The following is a 16849-nucleotide window of genomic DNA, read 5'->3' as shown; positions in this document are numbered from 1 at the left end:
ATTCAGGTACAAATGATCACTGGGGAAACACAGTATAAAATTATTAGTCTGACTTTATTACTTATTTACTTTGAACGCACCCACTGAACATAGTGTGATCCTTCTCTTTAATTGTAAAAGTATTGCTAAGTTGTTTGTTTTTTTCCCTTTTCCATCTGGAGAACAGCATGTAGTTTCATACCCAATAAAAAAAAAAAAAAAAAAGGAACCCTTAACACCATATTTGACTTCTGTGCATGTTTTCAGCTTTGTAATATTCACACTTAAAGGGCTTATGTAGAGGAGATGACAGAACGAGAAAAAATCTGACATGCACATTACCCATCTGCGTGTTAGGTAAGGTTGGATGTGACTCTGCATTAGCTTGCTTCACAAGTGCAGTAAATGCAAGATTTTATCTTATGCTCTCTTTTCATATATAATCATCAGCCCAAGTAGGATACTCTTAAAAGTACTGCTGCTTAAAAATTTAGAGTTTGGATAATTTGCATCCTTGGATAAGGAGAAGTGAAAGGGGAGTGCCTAAGAGTGTTCTAGATGTCTAAGACTAGATATGTTCTGCAGTTATTAATAGTGGTTTTGTAGTTGTTTGCCAACTCTTACTTTACTTTTTCTGGGATTATAGAACTCCACTTTTGAATACACTTTTAACAGCTTTTCCTTTTCATGTGTTTTGGAGAAGTGGAAGGGAAGAGCTGACTATGAAATAATTTCAGATGTGTTTACCCTGGTATTTAGAGACGAATTCTAAAATTGTGTTTGTACAGATCCAGCTGATGCTCCTCAGTTCACTGAGAGAGCAGAGAAAACTTCCCTTTTAACATGGTATTAGGACAAAGACGATACAAATTTGCCGCTACAATGTTGAAATTTTTTTCTATTTGATTGCAAAAAGTATGTTTGCATCCAGGTTATATTAAAACTATACTTTCACTATTTAGAATAATGTGTGTTTATGGGACAGAGAGCATTTGAACAATGTCTTTCAGAAGTTTTCTAGAAACTATTACCTCACTTCTGCTTATTGTATTTAAAATTTGATTAATGTCTGCTATCACTTCTTTTACTGTTGAAAGTGTACTAAAATCAGGATAAGCAACAATATCTAATGTTAGAGCTGCATGATTTTCTCATAAAAATATCTTTTCAGCTGTGATTTTTCATCAGACTTTAATAATTTAAATTAAATTTTCTCTGTTGATAGGTCCCAATTTACATGAAATGTGATAATAATATTAATTATTATAAGACAAGATCCTGGTTTGCACAGTGGTAAACAGCCCACAAAGAAAAAAGAAAATTCAAGCAGCTAAATCTAAGAGGGTTGTGTTCTTAATGAGTCTAGTCCAACATCTAATAATCACATTAAAAAATGATAATTTTCCAGTGCCAGGCTGAAGGGATTAAGCAGGATTTAAGGCTGACACTCTAAGGAATTCTGAGCTAAGGCTGACCAGGGCTGAAGTCTTCATCATGTATGGTCTTCAGGTTGTCCTGCTGGGACCAAACCAAAGGAAGAAGTCACTGATCCAGTGTGAAGATAATTCAATACATTTATGAGGGTATGTGGTCAGTTCATTTTTCCTGGGATGGCTAAGGCAGTAACATTGGCAGATTTCAGATCTGTGATAAGCAGAGTAAGTCTGACTCATTCCCTTAATACTGGCTTCTTCAATATCCCTCTACTGTGAGCACTTACACCGTGAGTGGAACTGGCCAAAGACCAGGCAGACCTCCTAGATCTCAGAAAGGACAATGTGGTATCATCATGTTGAAAAGCTTCTGTTTGTTTCCTTTTAAAATTCTTTAAAATGCAGAGGCTACCATAGAAATATCTATTTGCCCTACCTTATAAAGCATTGTTGTAGTTGCAAAACTAGGCATTGTAAAGTCACAAAATGACATATTACCCACTCACTTAAGTTCCAGCTTCTCTCATAAATTCATAGACACTAAATTCAATGCCCACTTAGGTCATCTTCCACAGGAGCCCATGCTTTATTCAGAGCATTATATGGATTTGCTGGGAATGGGTATCTGGGATGCTCTGCATGTGATCTATTTAATATTTCCATATGATCTATGGAATACTTTCCATATGTTCTATTTTTTGATGCTGTTTGGGATGTGAATGAAACAGGTATTTGGATTTTGTCTCTGCTGTAGATGTCCAGTTTGGTGCTATCATAGAAGCAGCTAAGCACTGGTGTCCCATTTTCTGATTTTTATTGGTCTGTGCTCTGGCTATTCTCAGATACAACTGAAGTCTGTGTGAATATTGTCTTGAACATGCAACGTGTTACTTTATGTAATTTAAGAAATCAGTTGCTAAATCCTCAGTCGTGTACTGTAAACAAACAGTCTCCCGCTGTCTCACTGTTCAGCTTGCTTTCTGTAATGTGGGGATAACAGTAACCTCTCACATCACACTGCACTTTGTGAAGATAAATTAATGCCTGTGGAGCATCACGGAGCTGACTGCCAGAGAAAAGCCCATGAGGAAATTATTAATTCTGTCTTCATTGCAGCCTCTGAATAGCATGCAGTAGATAAGGCATAAGTCCACAAAATGAACAATGAGGATAAAACAAAACATTGAATAGCTGTTCTTTTTTAATTGATCACCATCCATTCTGTTCACTCAATGGGGTAGGGTCTTGTGAAGAAAAAAAATACAATGCGTGATTATGTATTATAATGCATTTACTCTAGGGAAAAGAACTAGGGATGCCAAGACTGTTGAGTTCTCTCATTTTGTACCTGTAAGTATTTGATTTTGCCACTGCAACATCTATCACATGCTTTAATGGATGAATTTCTCCTTTGCTGTCATCTACCCCTTCTTACCTGCATGCAGTCAGTCTCTTGAACTCTACTTCAAACAATAGCCCAATATATTGAAATTGTTTTTCCATGGATGCTTTTTCCAACAAATGTTTTCCCTGTTTCTTCCTTCACTTCTTCTTGTCTCCTTGATTCTTTTGGGCTGTTTATGACTGTCATTGCTCTGGAAAGGGAAATGTCTTGACTTGTTTAGAAGCCCACGTAATTCCAATACTTTTTAAAACACAGTAACTTTGTGGTTTTATCAGTCTAAATTCAACTGTGATAGGCATGCCTCACTGTAGTTTTCTTTTTGAGAGGAGAATTAAAAGTCAGGATCAATCAGACACTTTGCGTGATTTAATACCTCCCAGACTTGTTCTTTTCCTAGCTGAATTGTTTCTTTACTTTTTTCTTTTTAATTTCTTTCAGAGCTGCATCTTATTTTTTCTTCTCTTGTCAACAGATCTTTCCTTATAGTGAACTTTGGAATCTCTTCATCTAATAACACTGATTATGTGTTTATTAAAATTTATTAAGTGATCTAAGGTTAGTTATAAAAACAGGACACCAGTTGACAGAGATGTACTTCAAAGGAAATTTGTATATCAGTTGTCAAAGTAATAGTAGACTCAGATTTTTATCAAGATGCAGTATATTCAGAGTACAAATGTCTTGTCTTGGTAGAAGTTGTAGCTTGGATAAGTTTCAGTAATTTCAGGTTTTTAACCTGACATTTAAAGGTTTACTCAATAAAATTTTAAATGACCATCGCATGTGTCTGCCTTAAAAACATATTACCTCACGCGGCCCACATAGCCAGCTCTGCAGAAAGACCATGGACTTTATGATTCACAAATTGATATTTGAATTATATGAGTTTTACCAAATAAAAACAAATCAATTTTCTTCCAAAATTTGTTTTCATATTTACACATTTTATATCCTCCTTGCTAACTTTTAGAAATTATTAAAAATTTCGAATATATAGAGGCAAATATGAAAGTGTGATTCTGATGGAGTAAAAATTACCAGATTTGCTAAAGGGAGTAAATGGACATTTTTATCATAAATAAAGCCTTACTAGGATTCAGTTATCCTGCTCCACTTCAGATCTCTGGATACTTGTATTGAAATTACGATTCTCATTTTAGAGCTAATAAAGTATATGTTATGTCTAATAAGCACAGCTCAGGCTTCAGATCTAGCTGAAAGCAGGCAGGTGCTGATACCATTGCTACCTGGGGGCAGGAGGCGAGGGAAGGTCAGGAAAATGCTCATAAATACACAGACTTTGATAGTGTACAAGCGAGCTGGACTGATCAAATCCAGTGCCTAATGCAAAACACAATCCTTCATACGTAACCAATTTCTGTTACTTATGGACCTGGAAACTCTGCCCAAGAATGTAGATCCTCACACACTCACTGTGGTTAAAATGTTCTGCTTCTGTAGCTGTTAGTAGGACAGGGACCAGTTGAGATAATAAGTCATGAACAGACTTCCTTTGACAAGGAATTTGTGGATGGGAAAAGCCTTGTCTTATAAAGGAAGATGTATTATTACTCTTCAAAATTCAATTACAAAGAACTTTAATTAAAAAAGACATTCTTAAGCATATGAAACCTGAATACAGGCTTCAAATCTGAATAAAGTCAGATTTTAAATAAACTGCTGAATAGAGACAAGAATTATAGCCATTGAACCAGCATTGTAACTAGCAAAGCAGAAGTTATGGTCTGGTATATATAGTTAAATATCTGAAATCTTATCCATATAGATACTTCTACTCTTTCCAGTTTCTTATGTTCTTGTGTAATATATCATGTAAAATTTTCACAATTACATTTAATCACAGAACCAACATTGCCCCTTGCTGTATATGTGTGAGATTTGGGACTACAGAGTTTTGGTCAAAAGAGCAAATAGGAAGGAATAAAGATTCAATGTTTTTGTCTCAGGTCTAATTAAGAATCAATATCCATTCATACGAATACTAAGATTAATGATGGGAAGAGACTTTCATTTTTAAGAGTCCAAGCAGAATCAGAGGATCATGTCAAGAATCAGGAAGGAGGCTTGGAAGCCATCCAGTCTGACCCCTCCACTCAAAACAAGGCTTCATCACCTTCTGAGTACCTGTTCCAATATTTAAGAACCTTTATCATTAACAATTTACTCTTATACCTAACCATAATTTTCCTTGTTATAACTTGTTTCTGTTGCCTCTCTTTCTGCCACTGTGCCTCTATAGGAAAACTTGGTTTTGTTTTCTTTATACTCTCCCTTATCTAACTTGAAAATGCAATAACATATTATTTTATCCTTAAATTAAGGTTTCTAAAACTACCCTGTATGTACAGGGTATAGACCCTGAAATATGAGGAATTAATTTTTCAAAGGTTAGATAACTGGAAAAATGGGAAAAATTATTTCTCGCTTTTGTTATTATAGTTGTGGAGACAGGTGGTGGAGGGCGGAATCTCTCCTGCAGGCCACTCACCAGCTGTAACCTAAACCTTCTTGCTGAGCAGGCTTCATCTTCTCTTACTGCTTATAAAGGGAGCTTGAAATTTCAAATTTAAACTTCATATTTACCTGTAATTATCTTGCATAAAGGTAGACTTGTTAAATCTCACTTAAGAAATTATAATTTCAACTTGTTTAGCAAGTCTCATTTCCCACTCTCATTTCATGATAAATAGAAATGTGAAAAAACTTGAAAAATATTTTTTATATAATAAAAAAATAAGACTCCTAGCTCAGCTGAACTTCTGAAGTTATACTGAGTAATGTGATTGATTAAAATATTTATATTCCCTGTTTATTACATTCAAACTACAGCAAGATTAAATTCTACTTTGAAGATGTACACAGATTTGCATCAGATATTCAGGTAGTGTCTTAGGCAGTCTGAATAGCAAGGAAATAGGCTTCCCAGAACATGGAGAAAATAAATTTAAAAAATGGATATATTTTACAATAAATTTGTTTTTTCAGGAATATAATTACAAAAAAAGAGTAGGATGCTTGTTTGCAGTTTATGTGAGCTCCTACACAGTCAAATAGACTTGATATTCGTTTTGTAGAAAGTAGATTATAAGAAAGTACTTGTCCTGCTGCCAGTGGCTGCATCAAGCAGAAGTTTACTAAGATTATACAGAATATAGCTAAAAGTATAAAAAGTTAGATAACTGAGGGACATTTTAATACATTTCTCTAATTGTGTAGGTGGGAGAAATACAAAACCATTTAAAATCTTATCTGATTTGATTCGCAGGCCCTCGATATTTGAGTCTTAGTATTTTACACAAAAGAAGCACCAAGAAAGAATACTCTTGATATAATGAACACAGGGAAACCATTTTCATTTGCATAGATAAGATTCATATTGCAAGGGTCAAGATGATACAATACAAATGTGATTCTTAATGCAATATAGAGCAAGGAATTTTAAATTCCTGTTTATTCTAAGATTAGTGAGATTTGCAGTGGTGCTGTGTATCTCAGTACTCCAGATTTTTTTTTTTCTGTGGCAGTGTCTATGACTGTAGATCAGGTTTCCTAGTCCAATCATGTCATAACAACAATTTTACCTCATGAATATGTTGGTGACAGTCATATAATCCAATTTTTTTTCATATAAAGACTCTAGTTAATATTTGACAAATATGCTATGATTTTGGATTGTAAACTCTTTATGTAAATAACCTTTAAATTTTAGCTTAGCTTTTTTCATGCCTCAGATGGATAATAGCTGGTGTGTTTTCTTTCCCTACTAAGAAAATGGGGAATTCTTTCTTTGGAATTGTCTCTTTCCTCAAACCTCTCCAGTGTGTATATACTTTGTCTGTATATCAGACACTGAAATAGCCTGCTGCAGGTTTGTTAAATCAGAGATTAATACATTCCCCAGGTGCATAAGAATCCTAGCTAGACTCTGGGAAGGACAGTGTCTCACCTTAAAACTACCTACCTGTCCTATAGTCACAAAATTATTCTAGTTTTCAGTAAAGAATTTTGTATCCAGAAGCATGAAACTATTCCTGAATGATGTTCATAATGATCAAGGGCACTGGTAAAAGGAGACTTAGGATGGTCTACTAAGTTTGCCTTCCATTGATTCAGGATTAGCTTAACCAGATTTAATAGATTAGAACTGAAATTTATGCAAGTGTAAAAAGTAGAATTCGAAAAAGTGGAATTCATTGTTTTTATGAAGAAAGAATATACTTATATGGTGCAGGGAAACATATAACAAAGTAAAAATATTTGGACATGTGGGTTAGGGACTATACAAAAAAATATTTCATTTCATTTTCCACCTGTGTGTTTGCAAAGCAAAGAAGTGGAGAGGAACTGCGATATCAATGGTAAGGTAATGACCTGCATGCATCAGCTAATCATATGGCAGCATAGAATTGAGTTTTGCAATGGTAATTGATACAGCCCCAAACACCACATATGCCTGGTGATCTATAAACAGGGAGAGAAAGCAAATCTACTCTTCCAAAGGGTGTGCAATCTAGCAGCTTTTTCACCAAGGCCAATCCAGTGAGTGTAGCTAAGCAGTAGTGAAGTTGATGGCTGGCATTTAGATAAAGCTGAAAGAATCTGTATGTAAAAAATGAGCGTTACATTAAAAAAAGGCTCAAAATCCAAGGATTGTGTTCAATCTGTGAGAGGGATCAAATTCTTTATGCGGGACACTTAATACAACAGGATTCTGATTGACCTGACTTGAAGCAACTGTGATTCAGATTAATAACAATAAACACGAAATAGGTCCTTCAGATTTGGAGTAGTCCTTCAGAGGAATGAAAGTAATGGGGAGGAAAGAAGGCCTGTCATTAATTGTATATGTCACAAGGGAAATATATTGCATAAGTAGCATCATCTGGCTTCTTGCTGCTAAAGACTAAAACATTGAGCACAAGAAGCACCAGCTGTGGCAGCACTGAAAGCTGGTGAAACCATTTTGAGAGCATTAGTAATGGAAGTAGCAGGTGTGGAGATATCCTTTCCACTGACTTGTTTTCTGGAGTGACTTGATGGATCTACCTGTTACTGCACCTGCCAAAATAAGAGATGCTTTGCTCTACCTAACTTGCCACCATCTTTGGCAAACAGATCAATAATTTTTGTTTACAGAGACAGAATTCAAACCATCTAAAACTTAGTTTCAAAAGTTATATTTAAGGAGTAAAAGGTTACATTTCATTTTGCTTTTTGTCTGATCAGCTCTCCACGCTACTGACAGCAGCAGTACACTTGCAGTGCTGCATTTGCTGCCTTTGTTATCTTGCTGGACCAACAAGCACTGTAATTGAGATTGTCAGAGACAATGGAATGAGATGGATTCCAGGAAGGTTATCTGGAGAGGGAAGTGTGGGAAATACGTCAACCTTTTAAAGACAGCCACATGTCAAAACCGTTTTAAATAAGTGATCAGCAAAAAAATGAATGATTCCCTGATGAAGTGACAGAAAGGAGATAAATTTGTCTTCTTTTTGCATGACACCCTTGCCCTACAAAAATGACTATGGCAACTTTGACTGTCTTTTTCTTTTAAAATAGAGAGAGTCCCACAAAAACACTGAAGCTGGATTTTGTGATGAAAAATTATTTATCAGGATGACTTGAAAAATATGTTACCTGAGACAGAGCAAGTACGTAAGGTCAGTCAGAGTGTGATTTCATTTACAGCATCATCATTCTGGATGGCCTTGATTTGTTTTGGATCAGTTGTCTTCAGCAGAGATACTCTGGATTTACAACCCTCCAAGACCACCACTTAGAGCACTGGGTGCTGGGAAGTGATATGCAGATGGAGCAGTCAGAGCCAAACTCTGCCCCAGGTTATATCCACGCAACCCCTCTGAAATCACTAAATGCTTTCTTTGTCTGCCTAATGCGTTGCCTCCTGTAAAATACTTTTTTTTCCCTGACACATCCTTCTGCAGTTCTCTCCAAAAAACAGTGATGAACTAGCGTAGCAGTGACCTTTAGTAATGAGAAGTACCACAACACTGTAAACCTCAACATCTTTTAACCATCTCCCTTGCTGTACACTGGCAAGAGGGGCCTGCTTTGCAAATTCTTCTCAGTCTGCCAGTGGCAGCCTATAGGTTTTGCATTCGATTTGGACTGGTTTAATGTTTACATCTGAATGAAAATTAGCCTAATAATTGTTTTCACAAACCTAAAGAAAAAAAGCACCTCCTGAGTTACGTGCATAATACTGAGTGAGCTTAATTGAGGCTTCACGCATAATTCTGCTCAGAAATGGATTCCATACCTGGTGAAATTGCAGTGGGGGAGTAGGTTACTAGGGTTGTTAAAAGGGAAATAAAAAAATATGAAACACTTGTCCTACATCTGTGTTTTTCTGAGAGGTACAGCATTAGAGAAAATCTACCATACAGGGCAACAGCGCATCACCTGTGTGCTAGTTCTAGTTCTGTGGCTCTGAGTGCAGAAGGGGACAGCCTAAAAGGCTATTTGCCTAAATATCAGGGGCACTAATGAATTGCTTTAGGTAGAGTGATGTGTCCCTGTAGAACTGCATTTTCAGCTTTTGTTATGGTAATGCTGCTTTTTTGGAACCCATACTGCAGAGTGATATCTCTAGGGCAGCTAAACTGGCTGCTTGAGAGACCATTCTTAGTATATTCTTAATATATTTCACTAGGTTTTTTCTCCATCTTCATCTAATAACTCAAGGGCTCAGGAAGTTGCTCATTGGGATATACTAGCTTTTAAAAACTTCTAACTTTCAAAATTTGATTTATTAAAAAAGCAAACTTATCTATGACTTATATTACCTCTCTCACTTTATAAAATAAAGTTTAGCCGGAGAGTCTTACTGTATTCCTGTAGTGTCTATGAAGGAGACTGAAAAAGTAAAAGTATAATTTTATCCTTCCAGAAGCATTCATCACATTTCTACTAGTATCTGCTCTTTCACCTCATTAAAGCCTAAACTTACTTGACTTTTACTCCACTAACATGAACATCCTCAATTTACTTCAAAAATTGTGTGACCCCATCCTTAGATACTGGGGTATGTTCAAGAAGGGAAAAAGACAGGAATGGCTGAGGGCAGGATCTCTCAAGGGAATGAAGATGAAAATGGTTGAGGGGCCAAAGAGCAGACAGGGAGGCGGGAACATAAGGAGGCAGGATTTTCTAAGGCAAAGAGAAAAAGGAATCTTTGGCGTTTCAGAGGAAAATCTTAAAGCACAGTACAAAGGTGTGAGTATCAGAATGTGGAGACATACATTAAGTGTGAACAAAAAGGAGGAATTCAAAGGAAATGAGAAGGGATAAAAAGGGGAAGAGCTGGAGCACTGAAGGTGTTAAAGCAGGGGAAAGGAAGGTGAAGACATAGTTTGAAATAACACAGACTGAAACAGAAGTAGAGGAAGAAAGAACAAATAGAGACAAAGAAATATTGGGCAAAAAAGTTCTCAAAAATATGACTTTTCTAGACACAAGACATGAAGCAGAAAGGAAAACCTGACTGCTTTGTTGTGAAAACAGGTTTGTAGTTCATACACAGACCACTTCTATTGCATTTCTGGATTTTCCTTCACGTTTACTCTAGACATTGTCATGTCTGTTACAAGGAGCTTCTTGTGGGTGACAATTGCCATTGATGCGAGTATTGGTTGTGCATCCTGAACATGTCCCCAGTTTTTGCCCTTTGCTTTGTGCATCTTTGTTTATATTACTTTATTCTCGGAAAGCAGAATTTAGTAAGCAAGGTTTGTCAACAGTGGTGATTTAAATAACCAACAAGCTTTATCCAAAATATACATCTGCACAGTAATATTCAGTTATCATGTGCATCACCTGCAGCTGATCAAAGTGTGCTCCAGACAGTGATACTCATGTAATGAGCACAAGTAGCCCATACGGCAGCCGAGCATATGGTGATGGAACATCATGGCTGTGCTGAAGAAGTGTTCACCTGCTGCACTGGAGGGGAACCACCTGCTGCACTGGAGAGGATGCTCTGAAGCACACACTTTTGAAATCCATCTATTTTTTTCTTTTCCCAGCTAGCAGATAGAAAAAATTTTCACTTCCTTACTTGCTTTCCCCCCCCTCTTTCCCCTTCCTCCACTTTCTTGTTTTTATTTGCCTTTAAAGTTGACATATGCCATCAGATACTGAACCATAAATAACTCTTTGCACACTGAAATCAGTATCAGTGTCTTCCATGCTACATTTTTGGATACTCCTATCCAAAGCAATAGAGAATGTCAATATAGATATAGTTCAACTTCCATTCCTCTTCTATATTAAATTTTGTTTCAGGGATTGTCTTTGTAAGTGGATCTGTTTGTAGTACTATGACCATTTTAATTGTTTCCAAATTTTTTTCACAAATTAAATTTAAATGTTCATGAAACTATTATTAATGCTTATGATAAAATATTTGCATAAACATGGTTGTTGTACTTACAGTAAAAAATCAGTAAACATATTGAAATTTTCAATCTATACAAGATATAAGAGATGGTATAAAATCCTCAAGGGCAACAGAAATAAAAGGGACAAGGAACAATGAAAGAACCTCAGTTCCAAACCTGTGTATAATAGGCTTTCCTGAAAAGCAAAGATCAGAGTGTCTTGACAAAGCAGAAGAGTCTCAGGAGATCATTTTCTGAATAAGAATAGAGATGCAGAAATTGTCTATGATTGTATGATATATTCAAGGCATACTTTAGAATGATATTCTTAAAATATTATTGGTCCAATTTCTGCACTCTGCTAAAGCAATAAAACCATGTTTGCTGCAGAGAGACTTATTTTAGTAGAACAGAAATTATTGGTAATAAATGAAGGAATTAGTTTAATTAATATATAATTTATTGGGTTATTGAAGAGAGTTACTGGAGAGCAAGAAATGAAGAAAATATTAGATTCTCCTGTTTTAGATCCACATATTTCATAGTACCATAGAATCATAAGGTTGGAAAAACCTCCAAGACCAGTGAGCCCAAGCTTTGATTTCTTAGATTTTCAGGAGATACTTTACTACGTGGTGACAGAGAAAGGTCATACAACTTAGTGACACTTTTAAGTATCCAAAAGTGGACACAATCAAGAATTTAGCTTTACAAATGAATGTAATCAATAGAAAAGAACGCTTTCTATTCCTTTCAAAGTAGCACGAAGAACCCAGAAATTCTCAAGTCTTTAACTTAGTCCCATCTTTATTTCTCTCTCTTCCATTTATCTATCTTGTAATTCTGATCCCTAATTTATAATATAGCATTTTTATAAATGTAGTTTATACCCCTGAAAAAAAGGGATGTTGTTTTTAAACTATCATCCTGCATATTCACTATTAACAAGCTATGTCTCCTTATGTCTCTACAGCCCTCTGCTACTCTGCAAACATAAGATATATATTCAGGAAATATATTCCTATTAGTATTCCATTCGAGTAAATTCTTTGGGAGAGCTTTACTGCAGTTGGTTCAACAAAATCAACAGTTATTTAAATAAATTGCATAATCTCTCAATCTGTGATAAAGAGTGTATGAATACATAAACAGAAATGGTTGTATACAATTCAATTAGACAGGTAGAGCTGCTTTCTCTTTCATTTATAATCTCCTTGTCCTAACATCTCCTTAGTTCCCATTGTGCCATCTTAATTATTCAGAATATACAAATAGAAACATAATTTGAAGTTTTTTGAGCTTGCTTTTTCTTACTGCATTGTGGTATATATTGTTTCATAACAAGAGATTCCTGGAGGATCTGCTGTAGGACCTTGCCAGTCACAGAGGTGAGACTGTCCTGCAGTTTCTCGTTATTTTTGTTCTTTCTTTTGAAAATGGGGGTTATGTTTCCCCTTCTGCAGTCACTGGGAGCTTCACACCAGATTACCACAATTTACCAAATACAGCAGTGGAGGTCAGCCTTGCATATTAACTATCTTTCTTGAGCTGCTCTTTCCCCCAGGGCTCTACCTCATGGTGGTCTATGAAACAGATCCCCAGAGAGGACCAGCTGACTACCAGGGTACTGAGCTTGTTGCACGCTGTGCTTGCTGTCCTAAGGATATTCAACTCCACCCCTTCATGGTCACTGCGGCAAAGGCTGCCCTTGAGCTTCACATTCCTACCAGCCCCTCTTCCTGGAGAGAATAAGGTCCTGCATAGAACCTTTCCTTATTGTCTCCTCTATCTTTTTGGGAAGGAGGTTATCATCAATCCAGGAACCTCCTGGATTGCTTACACTTGGCTGTCTTGTCCCTTCTACAGACATCAATGTGATCGAAGTTTCCTGTGAGAACCAAGTCTGGTGAAAGTTAGGCCACTTCTATAAGTTCATGGAGGGCTTCATCCACTCAATCTCCCTACACTCCAGTCACAGAAACCATCCCAGTGCGTCTCTGTGATGCCAATAAGATCAGAGCCCTGCAGATGTGTGCACCTTTATAAGTTCTCTTGTTCTCTATATTCAAGAATTGTTTGTCTGATATTAATTCCTTGTGGTGCAGCTTGAATTTTGTAATAAATTGCATACATTGTTTTGTCCTTGGACACTGTTATCAAATTTAATCAACTTACCTACTAGTTACTAGCAAGGACAAGATTCCCTGCTACTTCCAACTTCTGAGCTGACTGTACAATAGTAATTATGTATGAAACTGGATATCTTTAAGCAATCAGTTCATACCACCAATTGCAAATGACATAAAATAGATTAGAAGCCTGCAAAAGAAGTGCTGACCTTTTAGCAGGTAAAACACCAATGCAGTTCTGCCTATTACACAGCTCTGTAGTGATGTATTTCAAAAAATGTTTTTGCAAATGCCAAGCATTTAATCATTATTGCATCAGGCTTTTTCAGTATACCCAATAGCATGCGTAGAAAAATAAGCAGAGAAAATAACTTTCTTAATATGTATATCTAATTCTTTTTTTTCTTTGAATTTACTTTCTGAAGCTCCCTACCTCCATTTACAGTTATACCTTCTACACTTAGAGTCTACACTTCCTTTGTGTAGACTATGCTTTATCAAAGGAAACATCTCCCTGCCATGTGATTTACGACTTTTGAATTTTCCTTTTTCTCTCACCAAAGACATTTCTTTATACAGATTTCCCACAAAATTGCTGTGCTGATTTTGGCTGGCATTGAGTTAATTTTCTTCAGAGTGGCTGGTATAGGGATATGTTTTGAATTTGTGCTGAGCACAGTGATGGTAATGCAGGGATGCTTTTTTTACTGCTGAGCAGGGCTTATGCAGAAGCAAGGCCTTTTCTGCTTTTTGTACTGCCAGGCTGGTGAGGAATTTGGGGCTGCATGGGAGGCTGGGAGGAGATACAGCCAGGAAAAGTGATTTCAAATGGCCAAAGGAATATTCCAGACCATAAATTGGTCCTTCAGAAGGAGGAGGGCAAGGGGGATGTTTAGGGTGATGGTGTTTGTCTTCCCAAGTAATTGCTGCATGTGATGGGGCCCTGCTGTCCTGGAGATCATTAAACACCTGCCTGACCATGGGAAACAGTGAATTAATTCCTTGTCTTGTTTTGTTTGCATACATGGCTTTTGATTTCACTATTAAACTGTATTTATCTCAACCTACAAGTTTTCTACCTTTTTCCCTTCCCATTCTCTGTCTAGTTGTGCTGGTGAGGGAGTCAGACAGCGACTGTGTGGGACTTCATGGCTGGCTGGGGTTAAACCATGGTAACTGCAAAAATGTGATTAATGATTTTGTTTTTCTCCCACTTCTGCTTTATAACCTTCTCAACTATTGGATCATCTTTTTAGCATACTGTAAGAGTTCCCAGATATTTCAAATCCAGAACTTTACATATTAATAAAGACAGTTTTTGATTGGTTTCTTTGATGTTGCACATCCTCCTCATTTTCACTTTCTTCCAAATACGGTTGTAAAGGTAGCAATCCTACAATATTGAATAGTATGCTCTATTATTTTTTGAGCTTGTTTGTATTTGCAAGTTTATTGCTGTTCCAGAAGATTTCAGATGTAGTTGTGGATTTCTTTTCAGTTTCTGAGCAAAATTATAGGAGTAAAATTGGATGGCTGTACTAAGATAGATATGATTAGAACTTTGGGCTCCAGGGATGGCTTAACAAATGAGAAATTACCAGGCAATATAAGTTGGACAGAGATATCACACAAATAGGAAGGAACCATAATGAATAAATTTACCAAGTAAAGCCTACACATTTATCCTTCAAACATCTATAACACAATGTTTTTTATCATTTCCAGTGCTGTTAGGATGACGACAGATGGAGTATCAAACCTCACTATTTTTTCCAGCTTTGGAAATATTACAAAAAAAAAATCATATATTTTTGAAGGTGTGAGACCAAAAATCTACACTGGACAGGGAGGGGAAGGAAACTATAACTGTAAAGTATGTTTTAAATTGTTTTATTCAGAATGATTTCAGAAATAAAGCAAAATAGCTCTCATGACCAATCTTGTCCTGCCAAGTGACATCTTAGGCAAAAGAAAAATCAAGAACCCTTTTATTGGAAATGTGTTGATTTTGACTCAATTTTTTTAAGATCTTTTGGAGTAGCTCTTCTCAAGTGCTCTTCATTTGGAATGAAGTTTTAGTGATGAATGATTCTGTTTAACTTCATACAATCTCCTCCCTTTCCATCTCCAGCCCTCCCAATGTTTAGTGGACTATAGAGTGTTTCAGAATTAGAAATTCAATCAACTGAAATGTTTCTTTATGATGGCAGGTATATGGCATTTACAGTTAATTTCATTTTGCCTTATATTTTATCCTGAAGAAATTTCGGTGGGAGAGAAAGAGTATCTAAAGAATATTCTCAGGGTCAGAAATGTGTTTATGCCCATTTCAAATATAGTTTTAAACCAAATTTTAACTGTATTTCTTTCAAATGTGACAGAAGAGAGATCAGTCACCTTGTGAAATGATTACTCCTCGTGTTTTTGACTATGCCTTTCTCCAGAAAACATATTTAATGTACACAAAGCAGAGAAATTGGCATTTATGCAGTAATATTTTTGGCTTGGTACAAATATTTCTCTTTCATAACTCTGTATCTTTCTCTTGCTTGATACCAAAATACTTTAATCTTGGAGTAGAAGCTTTAAATTCACAGGACTTGGACTCAAAATTTAAGATTATGATGACACACATTGCAGTCTGTCATTGACCTACTTGAAATGAAGTTTCACTCTATTCTCATTGTAACAGGCATTTATACTTCTAATGGCAGTCAAAAAATATGAACTATAAATGTATGTATCCAAATTATTAATACAGTCTCAGATACCAATAATTTTCTAAATACTACTGAAATGTGTTGCAAAGATCAGATGAGACTGTAGTTGATTTGGATAAGTTTTCTATCTTCCATTACTAGCAGCATGAAAATACCTGCACTCTGAATGATGGGAAAATGAGATGGTACATTATGAAAAAAGACTTTTCCTGCTGAAATATGTCCTTTTTTACACTACAGAAGAGATTACAGGTCTTTTTGCAATATGTGACAAGGACCTTTCATCACAAAAATATTATGTAATTTTATTATGTTATTTGCTCAAAGTTTTGAAGTAATCCATACCAATAACCATTAAAAGTAATAATAAAAGCAAAAAAAGCTGACATTATCCAGTAGGTACATACACTTATGAGCATGCATTTGGTGGCTGCTAATATTTTTCTACTTTCTTTGAACTCCTGGATATTGTGAGATATTTATATTTATGAAATATGCCTACTCATGCTGTGGACTCCATTGAAAATGCCTTCAGCATGGTGTTTATGGGAAGAAATTTACAAGGATCAATGTCTACATAGGTACAGTATGATGCCAATTTTTCCCGAGACATGAAAGGAGCACAAACAGCCATAATGTTTTCCAATTATATAAGAACATTTTCCACAGATGGATCTTGTTTCTCAACCAGCAGGTCAAGGAAGATGTGTCTTCCTCTCTGCTCTGCTCTGGTGAGACCTCAGTTGGAATACTGCATCCA

Source organism: Ammospiza nelsoni, chromosome 1, assembly GCF_027579445.1.
Source record: "Ammospiza nelsoni isolate bAmmNel1 chromosome 1, bAmmNel1.pri, whole genome shotgun sequence".
In the NCBI taxonomy this organism is placed as follows: Eukaryota; Metazoa; Chordata; class Aves; order Passeriformes; family Passerellidae; genus Ammospiza; species Ammospiza nelsoni.
The sequence above is the reverse complement of the archived record's forward strand: the minus strand, read 5'-3'. Positions refer to the sequence as shown.